The following is a 17561-nucleotide window of genomic DNA, read 5'->3' as shown; positions in this document are numbered from 1 at the left end:
CTTTTAAACTGCTGGCACCCCAACTCTGGAGCAAACTGCCTTTGTCTCTCAGGAAGACCATCTCACCTTTAGGAAGGAACTCAAAACATGGCTGTTTGGACAATAAACCCACTGGTTATTCTGCTTCTGTCCTCCAGGTCTGATAGCGCTGGGACACTCTGCTCGAGTAACTGAGCGCTTTATAAAACTTCTCTTAACATAACATAACATACATATATATATATATATATATAGTGAAAGAGCAATAACGGTATGGTGGTCTGCTGACATCAGCAGGCTACAATTGTAGTGAGTTATAATTTCCAACCTCCCTCGTGACTATTCCCAGCTGGTTGCAATTTGCAACCAGTAGTTTGCAACCAGTGTTTTGTACATCTGGCCCTACAATGTGAATTCGCAGATACTGATTTAAATGAGAAAAAGACCCATACAAATAGAAGGATAACTTAGACAATCCTGCACATTAAAATTGTAAAAAGAACAAGTCTTAACAAAGTCGTAGGCCTGGCCTTTTAGACCTACTGGCATTACTAGTGCTTTTTTGCTGCTGCTGTGTAGCATCAGCAAAAATACATGTTTTTGCAGATGCAGTGCAGAATAGGCAAAAAAAACCTCAGAATAAAAAAGAACATCATACATGCATATCGTGAAGCTGTAGTAGCCCAATATGATGATGCATGCTCGCATGCACAGTTACGTGCACACACATACATATGTCATCACTTGACTACTGTTAGATCTGGGGTCTCTAGTTGGTACAGGTAGGTACTTGTGACAAATAGGGACCCTTGCCTCTAGTCAGGGTTATGGGGTACACTCCTAAAATAACCCCTGCTCACCCCCTTGGTAGCTTGGCACGAGCAGACAGGCTTATCTCAGAGGCAGTGTGTAAAGCATTTGTGAACACATACAGTAACCCAGTGACAACACTACAGATGGACACCACACAGCTGTATATTAAAAATAAGTATTCTTTATATAGATTTAACACAAGACCACAAACAACAAAAATACACAATACTGTACTTAAAATGGTAGAATTGGCTTAGTTCTCTTTAGATCTTAAAATGCAACACTTTGAGTCAATGTACCTTAAGATGTGACACGCAGGGCAACGAAAGTGTTGCAGGGAAGGTGATGCGGTACTCCCTGGCATGCATGGACGGTGATGCGTTGAAGATTGGGTGCAAAGAATCAAAGATGTTGTCTTCTTCTTCAGCGGCATCAGTAATTTCCATGGCCATGGTGCTCACCCTCTCCGTACTAAATCGCCCTTGCATTTTTTCCCAGATATGCGAGCTCACTCTGAGTAAGGTCATGAAAATCCTGTAATAACTTCGACCAATCATGTAACTGAGGGTCAGGGGTTGCGTCCCTACTGGAAGAGTCCAAGAGCCAAAACCCATTTTCCACCCAAGGGAGATCAGCTTGATTACTGCAATGTACCTGGTGTGCTTTTAAATGCATATCGCATGCATATAGGCCTTGAAGGCTTCCCACTGTATTGAGGGGCTGTCCACAGAGCCAGTGTTGGGGGAAAAAATTCGACAATGGTCTCCCACACCTTGGATTGGAAAACTGTGTCATATAGCACAGGGGTAGGGAAGCGCCATTGTGGAAACTCCGGGACAGACGCAGGTATGTTTAGTGTGATCACACATGAGCATGATCCGACAGTTTACGAGGGCAGAGAGCAATAGTGTGCAGCCACAGAAGGTCATTTGGAGACATATACCAATGGTCGGTACATGGTCATTCATTTTGTGGGGCAGAGTAAAAGGTGTAGTCCCTCTGTGTCGGAAACTGGTGGCGCCATGCTTCTGACTGGTGAAAAGTGCTGAGGAGATCTGTAAGGGCCTGCACAGAATGAGATTTTGAAATCGTAGTAGACCCAGTAGAATCAAGCTCCAATTGTCGAGTGAGATTTAGGTCCCCACCCATGAGAATGTAATCCCCCTGGAAGTGGGCAATTTGTGATGAGAGTTCGGTAAGAAATTCAAGAGAGTCTGTGTTTGGTGCATAGACATTTACAAACAGGATTGTGCGGCCCCCAAACATGCCCATCATCAACAGGTACCGACTGGCTGTGTCTGTAACTGTCTGTCGCAGCTGGAAGGGGACATTGCTATGTATAAGGATGCAAACCCCATGTGAGTAGGAGCTATAGTGAGAAAGATATCGACGCGCGCCCCATGTAGTGGCATATATGCAATCTGAACTGGGAGCTAGGTGTGTCTCCTGTAGGAAGGCCGCCGGGATACCGTGCCAGTGCAGGAAAGCAAGGACTTGCTTCTCTTTGCGGGGGTTATTCAAACCTCGGATACTCCATGACATGCAGAAGAGTGTGAAAAATTTGTCTCTACCAACTGCTTGGCATAACGCTGAATTCTGACATTACAGTACCTGGGTGTGTAACGGTAAACCTGATGTGTACCATGAAAGTAAAAAGGCCTCAACAAAGAGCAGTGTAACAAAACAATCCCTAGTACCCTCCACCCACCCCAGCAGAAACAGAAGCTAGAGATCCCAATAATACCATAAAATAAATTCAGCTTCAAACATAGTGGTGTACACCATTGGAGGGTGACAACGCTCAGAAGAGCAGGACCAGAAGACAGTAGTTGCATATTAGTAACAATTAATGAGCAAAAAAATAAGCAGAGCACAAACAGCTGGTGTAATACAAATCCAACAATATGTTCCAATGAGGTGCTGTACAAACAGGTAAGGTGAGAAGAAGTAAACAGTCAACAATGGAAAATACCCCAGGGATCCTTACGATGTACGAGTTTCTGGCGAATTGGGAGCCGAACCCCTGGGAGGTGGTACGTTGGGACTTGCACCAGGTAAAGACTTGCTGGGTGAGTGTTGTTTTTACAAAATTTGTCGGCATAGGCAGGAATGTTGAAAACATAGCGTTGGCCGTTTAGCTCTGCTCGGAGCCATGCAGGATAGATCATCTTGTACTTGAGGCCCAGTTTTTGAAGAAAATATTTAGCATCAGCAAATTTGTGGTGGTCCTCCTGCACCATCGAAGTGTAGTCCGGATTTAATTAAATTGTATATCCCTGATGATGAAGGGGCCCCTACTCGTGTGCCAGGCAACTTACTGGGGCGGGACTCCAGGAACCGGTCAAGGCCCAGGTGTCCAATGGGCTCTCTCAATTATAAAGTTATCCAAAAAAGATTTTCAGTCAAAAAGGTCCACCACCAGCTGTTCCACAAAAGAGTCCATCCGTCCTGAGTTGGTAGATTCAGGAATGCCAGCAATATGGATGTTATTTCAGCTGGACCTCATTGTTAAAAAAAACAATAGGGTGAAACCCAATTAAAAGTTCAGTTTCAGCGAGTTAGCACATGTGGTGTGGTACTAAAAGACAGTGTCACAGTGCAGAGAGTCAGTATAGGAGTAAAAATAGGATCCAAATAATTTGAGAATTCTTTGGTGAGCATGCAGCACAGATGGACTGCTGACAGTCACTTTTCAGTTGGTGATGGATGAGGGGTTTATTTGGAAACAGTAGTTTGTCCCTAGTTTTGTTTCTTTTAAAATTATGTGTATTTGCTCCCTCACAAATGTAATAAATCCCTTATGATTTACAAGGAATGTGGACACATTTTCATGATTAGTTATTTAAATTTGATAAAACAAGCAGAATGATAATTTTTTTATTTGTTTTAATTAAGTTAATTTTTTGCCAGGGCAACTCAACATGAACAACACTAAAGGATACCTTTAATTTAATATATTATACAAGATGACCATCAGCATCTTGTTAAGTGTTTCAATACATATATTCAAGTAGGTGTCTGCTGCTCAAAGCACTTATGAAGTAGTATTGGCAAATTGACCATCCATGGATATGTCTGCATTGAAATAAAAAGGTATACATTTTAATCTATAAAGAATACTCCTAAAACTACATAACCATGATGGTAATGAGGTAACAATTAAGTAAAAAGATTAAGGTGCATATGCACAAGGATTTATCTCCAAATTATCCCCACTTTAACGCATCAAAAGTGGTGAAAGAATTAACACCCCATTCACAAGCTGGTGCAAACTGCAGGTATCACCAACAACTAACGCTAATGAGATGCAGAGTAGGCATTCCTGTGCAGAAACACACGGAAAACCAGCAACACCACTTTCACAACGAACTGACAGATTTGCGAAGCGAACCAAAAACACGCGATCAGCCGCATTAGCAGCAGGTATTTAACAAAAGACGGATGACTACCTGCAGTAGGCAACGGAGCCCCACACACAGCCACATCCAAAGACCTAAAGACGACATGGAGCTACTCATCATGCAGCTCGGAGCCCCAAAAGGGCAACAACACCAACCAGTACCACCCCCAGGACCACCACAACCACCCCCTTTGGACCCCGACTTGCCCCCGCAACCCACACAGAGATAGCTCAGAGTAAGACAGCGGACCTACTGAAAATGCACCACGCTCACAGACCTAACGCCAGAGGAAGTTATTGCCCACTACAGGCTCAAAACTACAACCATTCACTGCATCATGACCCACATCACCCACAGGGTGACGGTCCCAACACAGCGGAGAACCAACATCACTCCGCAGACAAAGCTGCTGGCTGTGCTGTACCTGTTGTCCTCTGGTACCTTCCAACCAACAACTGCCAGAGTCGGAGGGTTCTCACAGCCGGCCCTATCAAAGTTCATCACACCTGTCCTGGATGCCATCCTCAGCTTCATACCCCAGTACCCTCATTTCCCCAACACTGCGCAGGAACAGCCGGAGACCAAGCAAGGCTTCCACGCCATAGCCAGACTCCCGGCCGTGTTGGGGACAATCGACTGCACACATGTCCCACTTGTGCCCCCTGCAGATACTGCACACCACTACCGCAACAGAAAGCACACACATTCCATCAATGAGCAGGCAATAGTGGACCACAGGGGACTCTTCACCAATGTCGTCACCAACTAACCAGGCAGTGTGCATGATTCCTTCATCTTCCGATAGTCCATCATCAACAAGCGCTTCCAGGATGGCACATATGGGACGAGACTGCTCTTTGGTACGTTCCAAATAAACACACCACACATCAAAATACCTCAACAGCACAATGCAAACTGTGGGGATGCACACGTGACCAAATCATATTCAACACGTCAAAATACACGTCCACATACCAGACACGATAACAACACTCCATGGTCATCCTGGCCTACCCCTGCACCCTATACAGACTGCTGGTGTAGTTGCCAGCATCAGCTCATCCCTGCGGGCTGGCGAACACTCACCCCACACACAGTCAGCACAGGCCTTACTGGATTGGTGGACCTGCCATCACATTCTGCAGAACCAAGTATTGATTCTTTTCACCCTGCACGGTCACAGGTGATCAAGGATATGCACTCTGCCCTTGGACGATGATACCCCTCCGAGATCCGAACACACCTGCCCAGAGGCAGTACAATGTGGCTCACATACATACCAGGGGCATCGTTGAACGCACATTTGGCGTGTTGAAGTCACGTTTCAGATGCCTGGGTGGTGCAGGTGGGAAGCACCTGTACAGCCCGGACATCGTGTGCAAGTTCATCGTTGCATGTTGTGTGTTGCACAACATCTGTGTTCGCACCAGGGCCCCATGGATCCCAGTTCCGGTGGTACCGGCCGATGATAGTGGTAATGGGGCATGTGGCCACATTCCACTGCAGCAGCAGCAGGAATGGCCCGTAGGAATACCATCATTGACACTTACTTCTCATGAACATGTAACATTGTGACCGTCCATGGCAATAATGCGACGGTAGAGAATGTCCAAATGCACTGCATGTGTGAATAAACATTTTTGCAGGTCTCAGCTTGTACTTGTACATTTTGTTGATATGTTTCCATGCGTTCCAGAAGTGATTTGGCAGGTTGTGCACATTTGTTGAACCAGTTGTGTCCTCTGGTGAAATGTGCTGGGGTTGCTGTTTGACCTGGGATGTTGTCACTGCTGAGGTGCACTCCTGATTGTGTGCATATTGTGCACGGTGGGTGTATCACTCCTGCGGCTCTGCTCTGCCTGCCACTGGTCTTTTTCATGCAGTGTGCTTGTCGGTTCTGTTCTTCCAATTTGCTTGGATGTTATGGTGTACATGTTGTCCTCCGCATTTTGCCAGGGTGCATGCGTAGTAAGCCGTTGTTGATGTTTTTTGTTCAGTCGCATATTCGGTGTGCTTGTGTTGTACCATTTTCCCGCATTGCGCGTAGTATTGCTGCCATCGTGCTGGTTGTCACTGTTTTCTCATCTCGCTTGTGTCCATCGCAGGTTTTGTTGCGTTGATGAATGTGTTTTTATTTCCGTCCTGGTGGTTGTTTCACAGACATTGTCCGCGGTGTTGGCAGACTATCGCATGCTACCGCTGTGTTGTGAATTCCACGTTGTCACAGGGTTATTTTCCCGTGATAGGCAGCGATGCTGAAAGTTGCGTTACGCTACTCTTGCGGTAGTTATCACACGTTCTTGTGCATATACCCCGTTGTTTATTCAGAAAGCCTCTAGCCAAGGAACCAATGCCAACAATGAGTAGTCTTGCCAATAAAGAAGGAGTCTGTTTAGGAAGCTGATCAACAATGCATATAATCAATGATGTTATTTTTTATTATAGTTTGTTTTTATTGAGTTTTACAGAAAAGAAGTGAAGTAAACAGAATACAACAAAAAGGTTAAAGTTGCAGGTACCAGATTCCCATTTGAATTACATATGAAACAATGTTTTAGGTTAGTAGTGATATCATTGAGATGGTTATCTGTGGCCCTCCCCCAGTTCTCCCTGTATGAACCCAACCCCTCAACCCAACAGAAACAAATCACATCAGATAGTTCCCCGCATAGTTTTTAAACAATCGCTTTGAACCCAACTGAGGGGCACCAGTTCCATCCATGCTATGTCATCCCATGTATTTCTCCGCATGGGTTTACTCTTTTATGGATGTTGTAGACTATTCTGATTCTTTCTGCACCATCCCCTTCCTTGTGTGCCATGGTAGGGTGTGTGTTATTCAGGGCCCCTGTCATCAACTCTGTAATTTACATGAAGAATTACTAACTAAATATACTTGGAGTGATTTCAATGATGTCTTTGAGCTTCATTGCAGTAATTCAATGAATTTAGAATAGCATTGCTACCACTTTCATCACCCTTCTTACTAATTATGTTTCGGTGTAATTGCAATGATTTAAGAGTTACTTCTGAGCTCTCATACATCTTTCCAGATATTTCTTAAAGTTGAACATTCAAGTGTGTAATGATCATGTTTGGCCAAATTTAAGAGTAAGATATGAAACTGTCATTTGGCAGTTTAAAGAACAAGCATAGATTTGTGCTACAAAGCACTGCGCTGGAAGAGATTTTGCACTACGTGGAAATTGTTGCATGTTGAGCTGATAAAGACGACATCACCATCTGTTTCTATAAGACTCAACAATATGTGTATTGTTCATCTCTTTAATAGCGACTGGTGAAAAATTGGTGTCAACAATTATGGAGGGTGCCTTCAAAGTTAAACTAGGAAAAATAAGTTTCATCATTCATCTACATTTAAGGGGCTCAACATCAATGTAACAAAAATGCTATGAACTAGTCAGACAAAAAGTAATCTTATCACTAGGCACACTAGTCCGTTGTGAGTATGGTTTAAATTTGATGTTACATATTTGCAGTGAACCACTTAGCTGACTTTCTGTATGAACATGAAGTAACACCATTTTCTGCTTTTATAATTGAAAACACTGTACTTACTCTAAAAAGTTGTATTTGTAGTGTTCTCCAGACTAAATATGTGTTCTCTGTTGCTCATCCCTGCATCAGATGAGAATAATGTACCATCAGTGTACAGGACGCTAGTGACAAAATGTTGCTCTACTGGCAAAAATGTATTTTTTCAAAAGTAAACAATGTGTGTCATGGGAAGTCCATCTAAGTTTATGTTTGTTCCATATGTTTAAGGCTCTCCAAAACAAGTAAAATTATCTGGCAGATGCTTATAACTACCAGTTTTAAGATCATCCTGATTACATGCCTGCGGTTCCTGCTGGACTTTTCATGATGGAACATGACCAAGGCTAATTTGGATATGGTTGTTTCATGTCTGTGGTTGCACAATGAGCAAGAAATAATGGGTTAGAATGCAGCCAGAGTAACTACTAGAAGCGGAGATTAATTCAAACATTGCAGCACCCATCATCTTTTTTTTCTGCCTTAACAACATCATCCTTCATCAACCCCTGACATATGTCCAGAACAAAGTTAAATACACCAACGAATGCTTTGAAGTGCAAGACATTGACTGGCACTCAACAAAACATCTTAATAAATACATAGATTAACAATTGACTACAAGGATGAACAAGGGACCAGATGTACTAGGAATGTTTATAGTCGCAAATACTTCAGTGTTTGCAACCATAAAAATATTTTTTCAGATATGTTAATCCTATTTTAGGAGCTAAAAAAGTTTTACCAACGCCTAAAACAGGATTGTGAAAATGTGAATAGATACTAATGCGGGATCTGGAAGAGGCATGGTATAGGTATCCCATCCAAATACAACATTGGTATTCTATGTATCAGTGCTTACGGCTAAAATCCAGCCATAAAACCTTGAAGTTACAGAGACTCAAAGGAGGTGATAGCATATTTTCAAAAGGTTGTTAATTAAAAAAGAAAAGGTTTGCCGACCGGACTTCTACCACCTCCATGGAGACAAAAAACAAACCTAAAGCTTTTCTTTTTAAATTTGACCCCATTTGCTTTAGGGAAAATAGGCTGCATTTTGAGAAAAATGTGCCTTATTTAAGAGTGAGCACAAGGATGATGGTCTGCTAACTCCCAGTGGGCTACTATCCCTGTGATGCCCTCCAAATGTAGTGAGTCGCTATTTACAACCGGCCCCGTTAATGTTCTTGAGGTAGGTTGGAATGCAACAGAATATGATTCCGAATTTTATGAACCAATATGTTAGTATATTGGTTGATGCGTACAATTCTTGACCTGTCGCATTAAATACTACTCACAATATGCAACTAGTATTTTGCAACTAGTTATTCGTATATCTGGCCAATAGCGGTTGGTGCTGCACCGAACAGCACAAGACAGTAGCAAAGAGGACCAGGTTCTGCGTTGATTCTCAATGGAAAATCAAGAAATCATATTATTGTTCGATGTGTTCTTAACATTTGTGGCGTGAAATTATGTAATAGGGCATGTAGGAAATATTAGTTTCTGCCTTTTGTAAAAGTTATACTTTATTTGAAAGGCACATACAGATGGAAATGTTTTATGGGAGCCCTTGCAATGTTTAAGAAAGAGATGATAAAAGTGTCATGTTTTAAAGCAGCTATGTAAAGAACCAGTGGGGTGGTAGAAGTGATGTCATTTTATTTTCACACAAAATATGCTGTTTGATTGGCTATCTCCTTTGGCTTTAATGACACATTTTAAATTAGGGTAAGAATCTCAACGTGAAAGAAACCTCATTCGTCTTTTTCTTTTTTTCAGTATGATGGCCTAGCATAATAGTTTCTAATGCTTTCTACCTTGCAGAAACCGTGGGTAAACATCCGTGGATAATAAAAGAGACCTATCGCTTGTTTAAAAAAACATACAGTGAGAGGTAACACATAATCCGCTCACAGTCCAACCAAACCGAGAGAAACTTAAAGGCAAAGACTGTGGTAGATGGAGAAACATGTTTCAAGATCCACGCACAAGCCTCTTGAAAGCGAAAAGTGTGACCAAGAAGCTTATAGTAACTGGAACGTTCTCTGGAACATAATCTATTTTATTCTGGCCTTTAATGAAGTTCATAACGTAATTGAAGGGATTAGTTGAGACATCACTGCAAAAACTGACACGCGATTCCCAAACGGAAAGTGAGCTGCTGTGGCAACAATCACCTTATACACTGAGGAATCCTCATTGGTTTCAGAGCTTCCTTAAAGTCTGGCACCCAGAACAGATTCCTTCGTTAGGGCTCATTACTGGAGCTTAGAGAGGCTTTGAATATTAAAATGAGCTAATATGGTTAAACCAATGCAGTACATTGTTTAAGCGAGTAATTGATAAGTTTGAGTATTACACATTTGACTCTTGAAGAGTCATTGGAAAATGTATGCTTTTACTTATTGTCTGATAACAAAGAAAATTGCTATTAAATATGCAACATTTGAATTTCTATACCAAGCACAGAACAGAAAAACAGCATGTCCCTGGTATCAGACAACTTAAGCTGTACCCCTATGCACATCACCCAAGGTCTCATACACAAGCACATCTTTATAGGTTTGTGGTACCTTGACACATTTCAATATTTTATAAAGGCTTTGAATGAAGGTGCTTTTTCTTAATTGGAAGGTATCCGTATATTTCATCATCGCGATGGGAGGAAGATGTTATGACAAGTAGGTGACTAATTTAGATGCTTGGTTTGAACTGGGTAAAAGATATTTACACAGCTACTGCTCGAGTTGGAACTAGTGCATTCTAAAATACATTTTTGAAGGGAAAACATATTTTTTGCTACAGCAATTTTTTTTCGAAGACTTAGAGTTGCATAAACTTAATAAAGATCAGTACTTTTGTTGGATGGCTGCAGAGATCCCCGCCTCCGCCTAGCCTCAGGTGACTGCTGCTCCTCCCCACGGCAATGGAACGCGCAAATTCCAGTACCTGGGCATCTGTGGTCCGGAGGTGAACGCCGCTGGAGGTTTGTGTGATTTTCTCCCTTGGCTTTTTTGCAAAGCTGTTTGGCGGTCTCAGATCACGGCTTGTGATCACAGCACAGGGCGCATTACGCTGCAGGATAAGGATCTGAAGTGGCGGTCGGACCGCCGAGTCTAAACCAGGAGGCTGGCAGAATGTTAGTACGAAGCAGGCAAGGCGATGCTGGGTGTTTGGTGCTTGTGACAAGTCTTGGCCTTGGACACCTGCTAGCAACCTGGAATCTAACAACAGGGCATTTTCAATGGAAAATGAGAGGTGAGACAGCAATCAACATGATAAACGCAAATCAAGTAGGGTTAGTAAATATAAATCACGGGACCAGACAAGGGTGCCCGCTTTCCCCCATACTATTTACTTTTTTTATCAAACCCCTGGCCATTAAAATTATTGGTAATATAGCAATTAATGCCCTGATCCTGGGCATGTCTAAATTAAAGTTGTTTGTAGATGACATTATTTTATATCTTAGTCCGGAGAGTCAGAATCTGAACTGGGTCTTAATTGAATTCAGTCAATTCGAATTGATCGGGGGCTATAAAATCAACCAAATTAAAACTGAGATTTTAACTTTAAACACCAACACAGATTTTCTCCCAGCAAATCTTAAAAAACAGGCCCTAAAGTCGGATCCTATACGGTATCTGAGGATTTATGTCTCAAATCAATATAGGCAGTTATATAAATTAAATTATGATACAACGGGGGGCAAAATTAGTATACTGTTGGAAAACTGGTTGCGTTTGCTGCTACCCTTGAAAGATCGGTAGCCCTTATCAAGATGTCCATACTCCCTCTTCAAATTTTCTTGTTTATTAATATACATATAAAAATCAATATTAGCTACTTCAAAGAGCTTGAATCTATGATCAGATTGTTTGTATTGAGTAAGAAAGCTACCAGAGATAAACTTTCGGTGCTACAATTTGATATTAATAAAGGTGGGCTAGCATTACCGCATATCCGTACATATTACGAATCGCCGATTTTAAATTTAACATCACGCTTATTGTCTTCTAATGAATTATCAGATAGCTTCTTTCTAGTTAAAATGATACAAGACTCAGGCTCGCCGATTCCAACATTTCTTAAAACTTCAAAACTCCCCAAAAGGACTAGATATTAAACTCTTCTGTAATACTCCTCTAGACTACAGTTTTTTTGAGCAAATTGTTTTTTTCTGGCTTTCATTATTTGAAATTAAGCGAATGTAAAAGCCTGCGTCTCAAAATTCATTCTAGTCATCTCAGTAAGTGGAAGAATTGTGGTCTAGAGGAACTGGGGCGTTTTTTAATTCAGAATAGAGTTATTACCTGGCAAGAAGTTCAGGATAGATGTGGGGATCAGAATAAGCCTGTTTTTTAATATCTCCAAATTGTATACTTTTTAAGCAGATATAATCTATCATTGAGTCATGCCCCTTCCAATTTGGCGACCGCTCTATTTTGAGTAAAAGTTAGAGGGGTGGGCAACTGGTACCATCTTTTGCGAACCCAAAACTAGTCACCACTGGTTGAGAAATTCCTAGAGAGAGTAACTCAAGAAACCCGATGTAATTTTTCTAGCCAGAAGTGGCAGGCCGTATCCCTGTTGGGAAGTAAGGCTTTAAGAGCTGCCAACTTTAAGAGAAAGGCGTTTCTGTCCCGATGGATAACTGACCTCACTCCTATAGCCCTTAATTAGAAATATACAGAGATGTAGAATAGATATTTTCGCTGTCAAGCAGAAGGGGAAGGGGGATGGCTACATATATTCTTCACTTGTCCAAGGTTAGGGGCATTCTGGGGCAGGATTTTTGTGGCTATTAGTCAGGCAACCCAGAAGGTGATAATTCCAGCTGCTGAGGCAACCCTATTCAGTATTACGAGTTCTGTGACAAAATTGACAAAAGCGGAGGAGACTTTTCTAGCTATTTCCTCCCAGGTTGCTCGCTCCCTAATTCTTCAAATTTGGAGGTCGCTGGAAGCACCTTCATATGCAAAATGGCTAAACAAAATGAAGCGAACCAGGGCATTTGAAGAAGCACGTGCTAAACGGGTGAGGGCAATTAAAAGTTCACTGCAACTGGAAATACTTAGTTAATTTCGTTGTAATGATGGGATAGAAGCCAGGGCGATTATAGCATTTTAACACTTTAGCACTTTAGAAAACTATTGTTTTAGGAAAATGTGGGGATAACAATTTAAATGTATGTGAGAATTGAGCTGTTATGCCAGACTTTCGTATTAATCTATTTTTTATGTACGTATTTATTAATCTCTGTACCAGATCAATTGTATGATGGGCTAATGCTGAATCAATTGTTACTTTGCACTTACTCGCATCTTCAAGTTTGGGTTTAGCTTGGATTTGTTTATCTGGATCAAAGGTGGTTTAAAAAATAAAATAAAAAAACTCCCTTATAATGCTGTTATTATATTATCGTTGATGCTTTGCTCAATAAAAAATAACAAAATTGAAACAAAAACTGTATTTTTACTATTTCTCACATTTTTTCGCTACCACCTTTGCCAGCCTCTTTATTCCTCCTGTTCTCTTTATCAGATATGATCTACCTTCTCTTTATTTTTTTAAAGAAATCCTGAGCTTGATGTGAGTACAACTTCGAACTACTTTCACTCTGTCCATACTTGACATGCCCTTGCATGTTGCTACTTCCTTTCCTCTTTGTCTTTCCTTCTTACTGCCTTTATCATCCCCTCATAAGTTGCACTTCTTTTTATGTCTCCTTCTCACTGTCGCCTCCACCCATTACTTTTTTCACCTAGTTTTACACCTCTTCATAAAAAACATGTATTGCCCCCAATCCTCACAATGGTGCTCTTTGAGCCTCTATAATCTCCTTCTCTACCCCATTTTCTTCATTCTCCCTTTATATTCAGACCTTCCCCCAGCAATAATAATAATAGTTCATTTGTAGAGCGCCTGGCTACCCCAAGAGGTGTGTCCGCCCACTAAAAGCATGTCTGCAAGAAACAAGACTACTGGGCTAGTGTTTGTACAGCCAAGTTTTTAGTCCTCTGCGGAAGTAAGGTTCAGATTTCTCTGCGCATAGCCATAGAGGTAGTGTATTCCAATTCTTGTCCGCTAGGTAGCCAAAAGATCAGGCGCCCATCCTAGCTTTCCTTATCCTGGGGTCCTTGAGCAGGTATGCTCCTGTCGATCTTAGCTGGTGGCTGGGATTGCATGGAGTGAGAAAGTCATGTAGGTAGCTGGGGCCTTTCCCTTGTAGGCTCCTGTGACAGAAACACGTGGCTTTGAAGATAACTTTTTTCTCAAAAGGCAGCCAGTGTAGGGAGTCTAGAGCTTTTATCGTGGAAGCACGGCTAGGAAGATTAAGGACAAGGCGTGCCGCAGCTTTTTTAATACGTTGGATGCGCATTATGTATAGCTAGATTCATCATTGTCCCGTTTTGCGAGTCCTTAATAGCGATTATAAAGGAATCGCTATTAAGGACTTGCAAAACGGGATTCATGTAGAAATCGCTAAAAAATTGCGATTCCTACAGCTTCCTTATTTGCGATTAGCAAATTGCTAATCGCAAATAAGGAATAACTTCCCATTCATTTCTATGGGCCTAGGCCCAAAGGAATGAATGGGGATTATTCCTTATTTGCGATTAGCAATTTGCTAATCGCAAATAAGGATGCGATTTCAAGGGTGCCACCCTGTAGCACCCCTGAAATGTAATTTTAGACTGCTGTTGCGCACACACATGTCCAAAGGACATGTGTGTGTGTAACATACAACTTAGAAAAATGCACTAAAGTGCATTTTTCTAAGTTTTCGCTATTTACCACAAAGTCAGACTTCGCTGTAAATAGCGGCCAAAAATAGCGATTTCGCAATTTTTAAATGCTTCTTGAATTGCATTTAAGGAATCTCTAATTGAGATTCCTTAAAGGCAATTATTCGCAAATATGCGATTTCTAAAAATGCATATTTTGCATTTGGGATGATGAATCCCAAATGCAAAAATAGCGCTCGCAAAGTGCCAGATTCTCAGAATCTGGCCCTTTGCGAGCCGTTTTCGGCTTGATGAATCTGGCCGACTGTCTTTTGGCGCCCCTAGATAAAGGACGTTCCTGTAATCAAGTTCTGAGGTCACCAGAGTGTGAACTAAGGTTTTTCTAGCTGATACAGGGAGGGCATCAAGGTTTTTTTTCAGCATCTTCAAGGTGCTGTAGCATCTCCCTGCCACTTTCCTGGTTTTGTGACTCAAAGGAAAGTTTGGAGTCAAGCCATACTCCTAGGTTTTTAACTTCGGGTTTTATGCTCCGGTAAAGACCGCAGTGTTTGAGGCCACCCGGCTGTATCCCAGATGGAGGGTGATTTCCCAACAATCATGACCTCCATATTACTACCATTCAATTTAAGGCAGATGTTGGACATGAGGAGAATTGTAGAGCAGATTCGCCGAGTCCTGCAACTAACTATTCTTCTCCATCATACTTTCCCTTTTATCTATCACCTTCTGCGCCAAAGCATCTGTGGCTGCTATTGGATGCTTCCTACAAACCCTTATCCTGCTCTGTGACATCCTCAACGCTCCAATCGGCTTCCAGCACCCAATTTCAACGTGTTTGCAATTAAAGAAACATCCCAAGACTCTTTTTGGGTATTGGGGGACTATTCAACACAGTACAAATGTTTTGATGTTTCATTCCACAACCACCTGCTCTAAATCGGTCCCTTTTAAAAGCATAGCTAGACTGGTTTGATAAGGTGTGAATCGAGTTCCAATACCTTTATCACCTCCGGGAGTAACCGGCGTGGTTAGCTTGTGTGAGCAGGCAGTATAGAGAGGAGACAGGGAGTGTGAAGGAGGGATGAGCGAGGGTAGTGGAATTGCGAGATGAGAGGGGTTAGTGGCATTTTGAGAGAGATGAAAGGGGCAGTGGGTGTGTGGAGGTGTTTCACTACTTTCAACAAATAGAGGTGTAGACTGTGAACAGGTTCCAGGTCCGGGGACAGCACAGTAAGGATGAAGGGAAAGTCTAGAGTTCAGTTACAGCAACCGTCACAAAGGTTACGGAGGTCAAGGTTCAGGCTGATAGTAAGGCCAATATTCTTTCACCTATATTGGGTAATAGCGACACTAATTATTTGCAGCAGTTACTTGAGGTTACAAAGATGATTGAAGCACTGCTGTCAATACATCAGCCTGCATACACATCAAATCAGTAGGCTCACTCAACATGGCTACCACTGGCACTGCAGTCTGATAGTACCGTGTCCATTCCTACACCATCCACGTAACGCTCTAGGCTACCACACGCACCTAGCAGACTTGAAGGAATAATTTCAGAAAATCTCTGCAAAATGTCATTTCAAAGCTCCAAGATTTCCGGCAGTTGAGAAGATTCCGTCATGAGAACACGTACAAAAATAGAATGCAGATGCACACTTTTCCAGGTCTGTATTGCACTGGCTGATTTGAATATTTTATAGAGACTTTCAAAGAGTGTGCTTTTAATTGGCGGATCTCCATATAGTTCTTCATGAGCATAGCCTGAGCAAGTAAACAGTACACGTAGGAGATAATTTTAGGTGCTGGGGTTCAACTAGAAAAATACACTTCACACAGCACCCACTATTAGGCTTTGGTAGCCTGCTGTTTTAAATGTTAAATGAATTTTTGGAGCAGACAAGTATTGAAGAGCAGGAAAGTATTATTTAGCAAAGCTATAATTGCTGGAGATTTTGAGTGGCACAATCATAACAACAAAACAGCCGCAGTCCACTTGTCTACAAGTTACCTTGCAGGTTGATTTCATAACTTTGATTATCAACATCTTTAAATAGGAAGTACTACAGATTGAGACCATGCAAGGGTAAGCACAGGCGATGCAAAACCTAAATGAGATTTACCCAGCCACGCACGGCCACCTTGCGTGCCCTGCTTGGCTTGATAAATCTAGAATAATGCAGGGGAGCCTAAATCGCTGCCTTGTCGTACTCTGCGGGAGGAAGGTGTGCCATGCGTGAAGTGTGGGTGTTCCCACGCATCCATCCATACTTTTTTAAACTATCCCAGCTTTACCAACACTGGTAGACCTCTGACTGCATCAAAATTGTACACCTCCCCAACAGAGGTGCAACGAGGAGAAATATCATATTTCTCCTCAATGTTTCCTCTCTCTAAGTTGCTGTATTGGGCAGCACACGAAGAAACAGGGAAATGCCTCTGAGGGTTGTTTTTGTGCAGGAAGGTGTCCCTTCCTGCACAAAAAACAATCCTGCCTACAATGCAGCCACCCTTGCACCTTGGTGCAAGGGTGCACTCATTGGGCTAGGCAGCAGTATGTGTGTCAGCGCAGACAAAGAGGAGGAATACTCCGTATAATGTTAAATACAACACATTCCTGCCCTCTCCCTTTCACACAGCGCAGCAAGGTGATGAATATGGCCCTGTATTTTTAACTTGTTTTGCATTGGTTACAGGAGGTGAGGTTTAGGAAACAGGTCAACACACCAAAACAGACTATAGCTCTATTTCTTTTTAATTTGATATTTTTTATTTAACCTGAATTAGACCCACAGGAAAGGACTTTGCAAACCTTCGTGCAATATCAGACGACGAAGGCGAAAGGACGAAAAATATGTGCACTTTTAGTGTGTGGACAATAAACAATGTTTGCTTCATCAAGGTTTTTCAAATAAAATCTTCATACCTTCATAAATATTATGCGGTCACCTTGTCAGTTGATATTTTCACGACAACATAGATGCAAAAATAATTCCTTGGAAGTCATAGCACTGATTTTTAATGGGTAACATCTCGTTAGCAGAGTGACAGTAAAACACTA

At 42.0% G+C, this 17561-nt stretch overlaps 1 protein-coding gene across 3 annotated transcripts in view; it reads right to left on the bottom strand.

The window, feature by feature from the left end:
• NTNG1 (netrin G1) overlaps nt 1-17561 on the bottom strand; it is an 800238-nt gene that overhangs the window by 436975 nt on the left and 345702 nt on the right. The window lies entirely within an intron of this gene.

This window comes from Lissotriton vulgaris, chromosome 1_1, assembly GCF_964263255.1.
Source record: "Lissotriton vulgaris chromosome 1_1, aLisVul1.2, whole genome shotgun sequence".
Taxonomy (NCBI): Eukaryota; Metazoa; Chordata; class Amphibia; order Caudata; family Salamandridae; genus Lissotriton; species Lissotriton vulgaris.
Note: the sequence above shows the minus strand (reverse complement) of the source record. Positions and strands in the feature narration are given on the sequence as shown.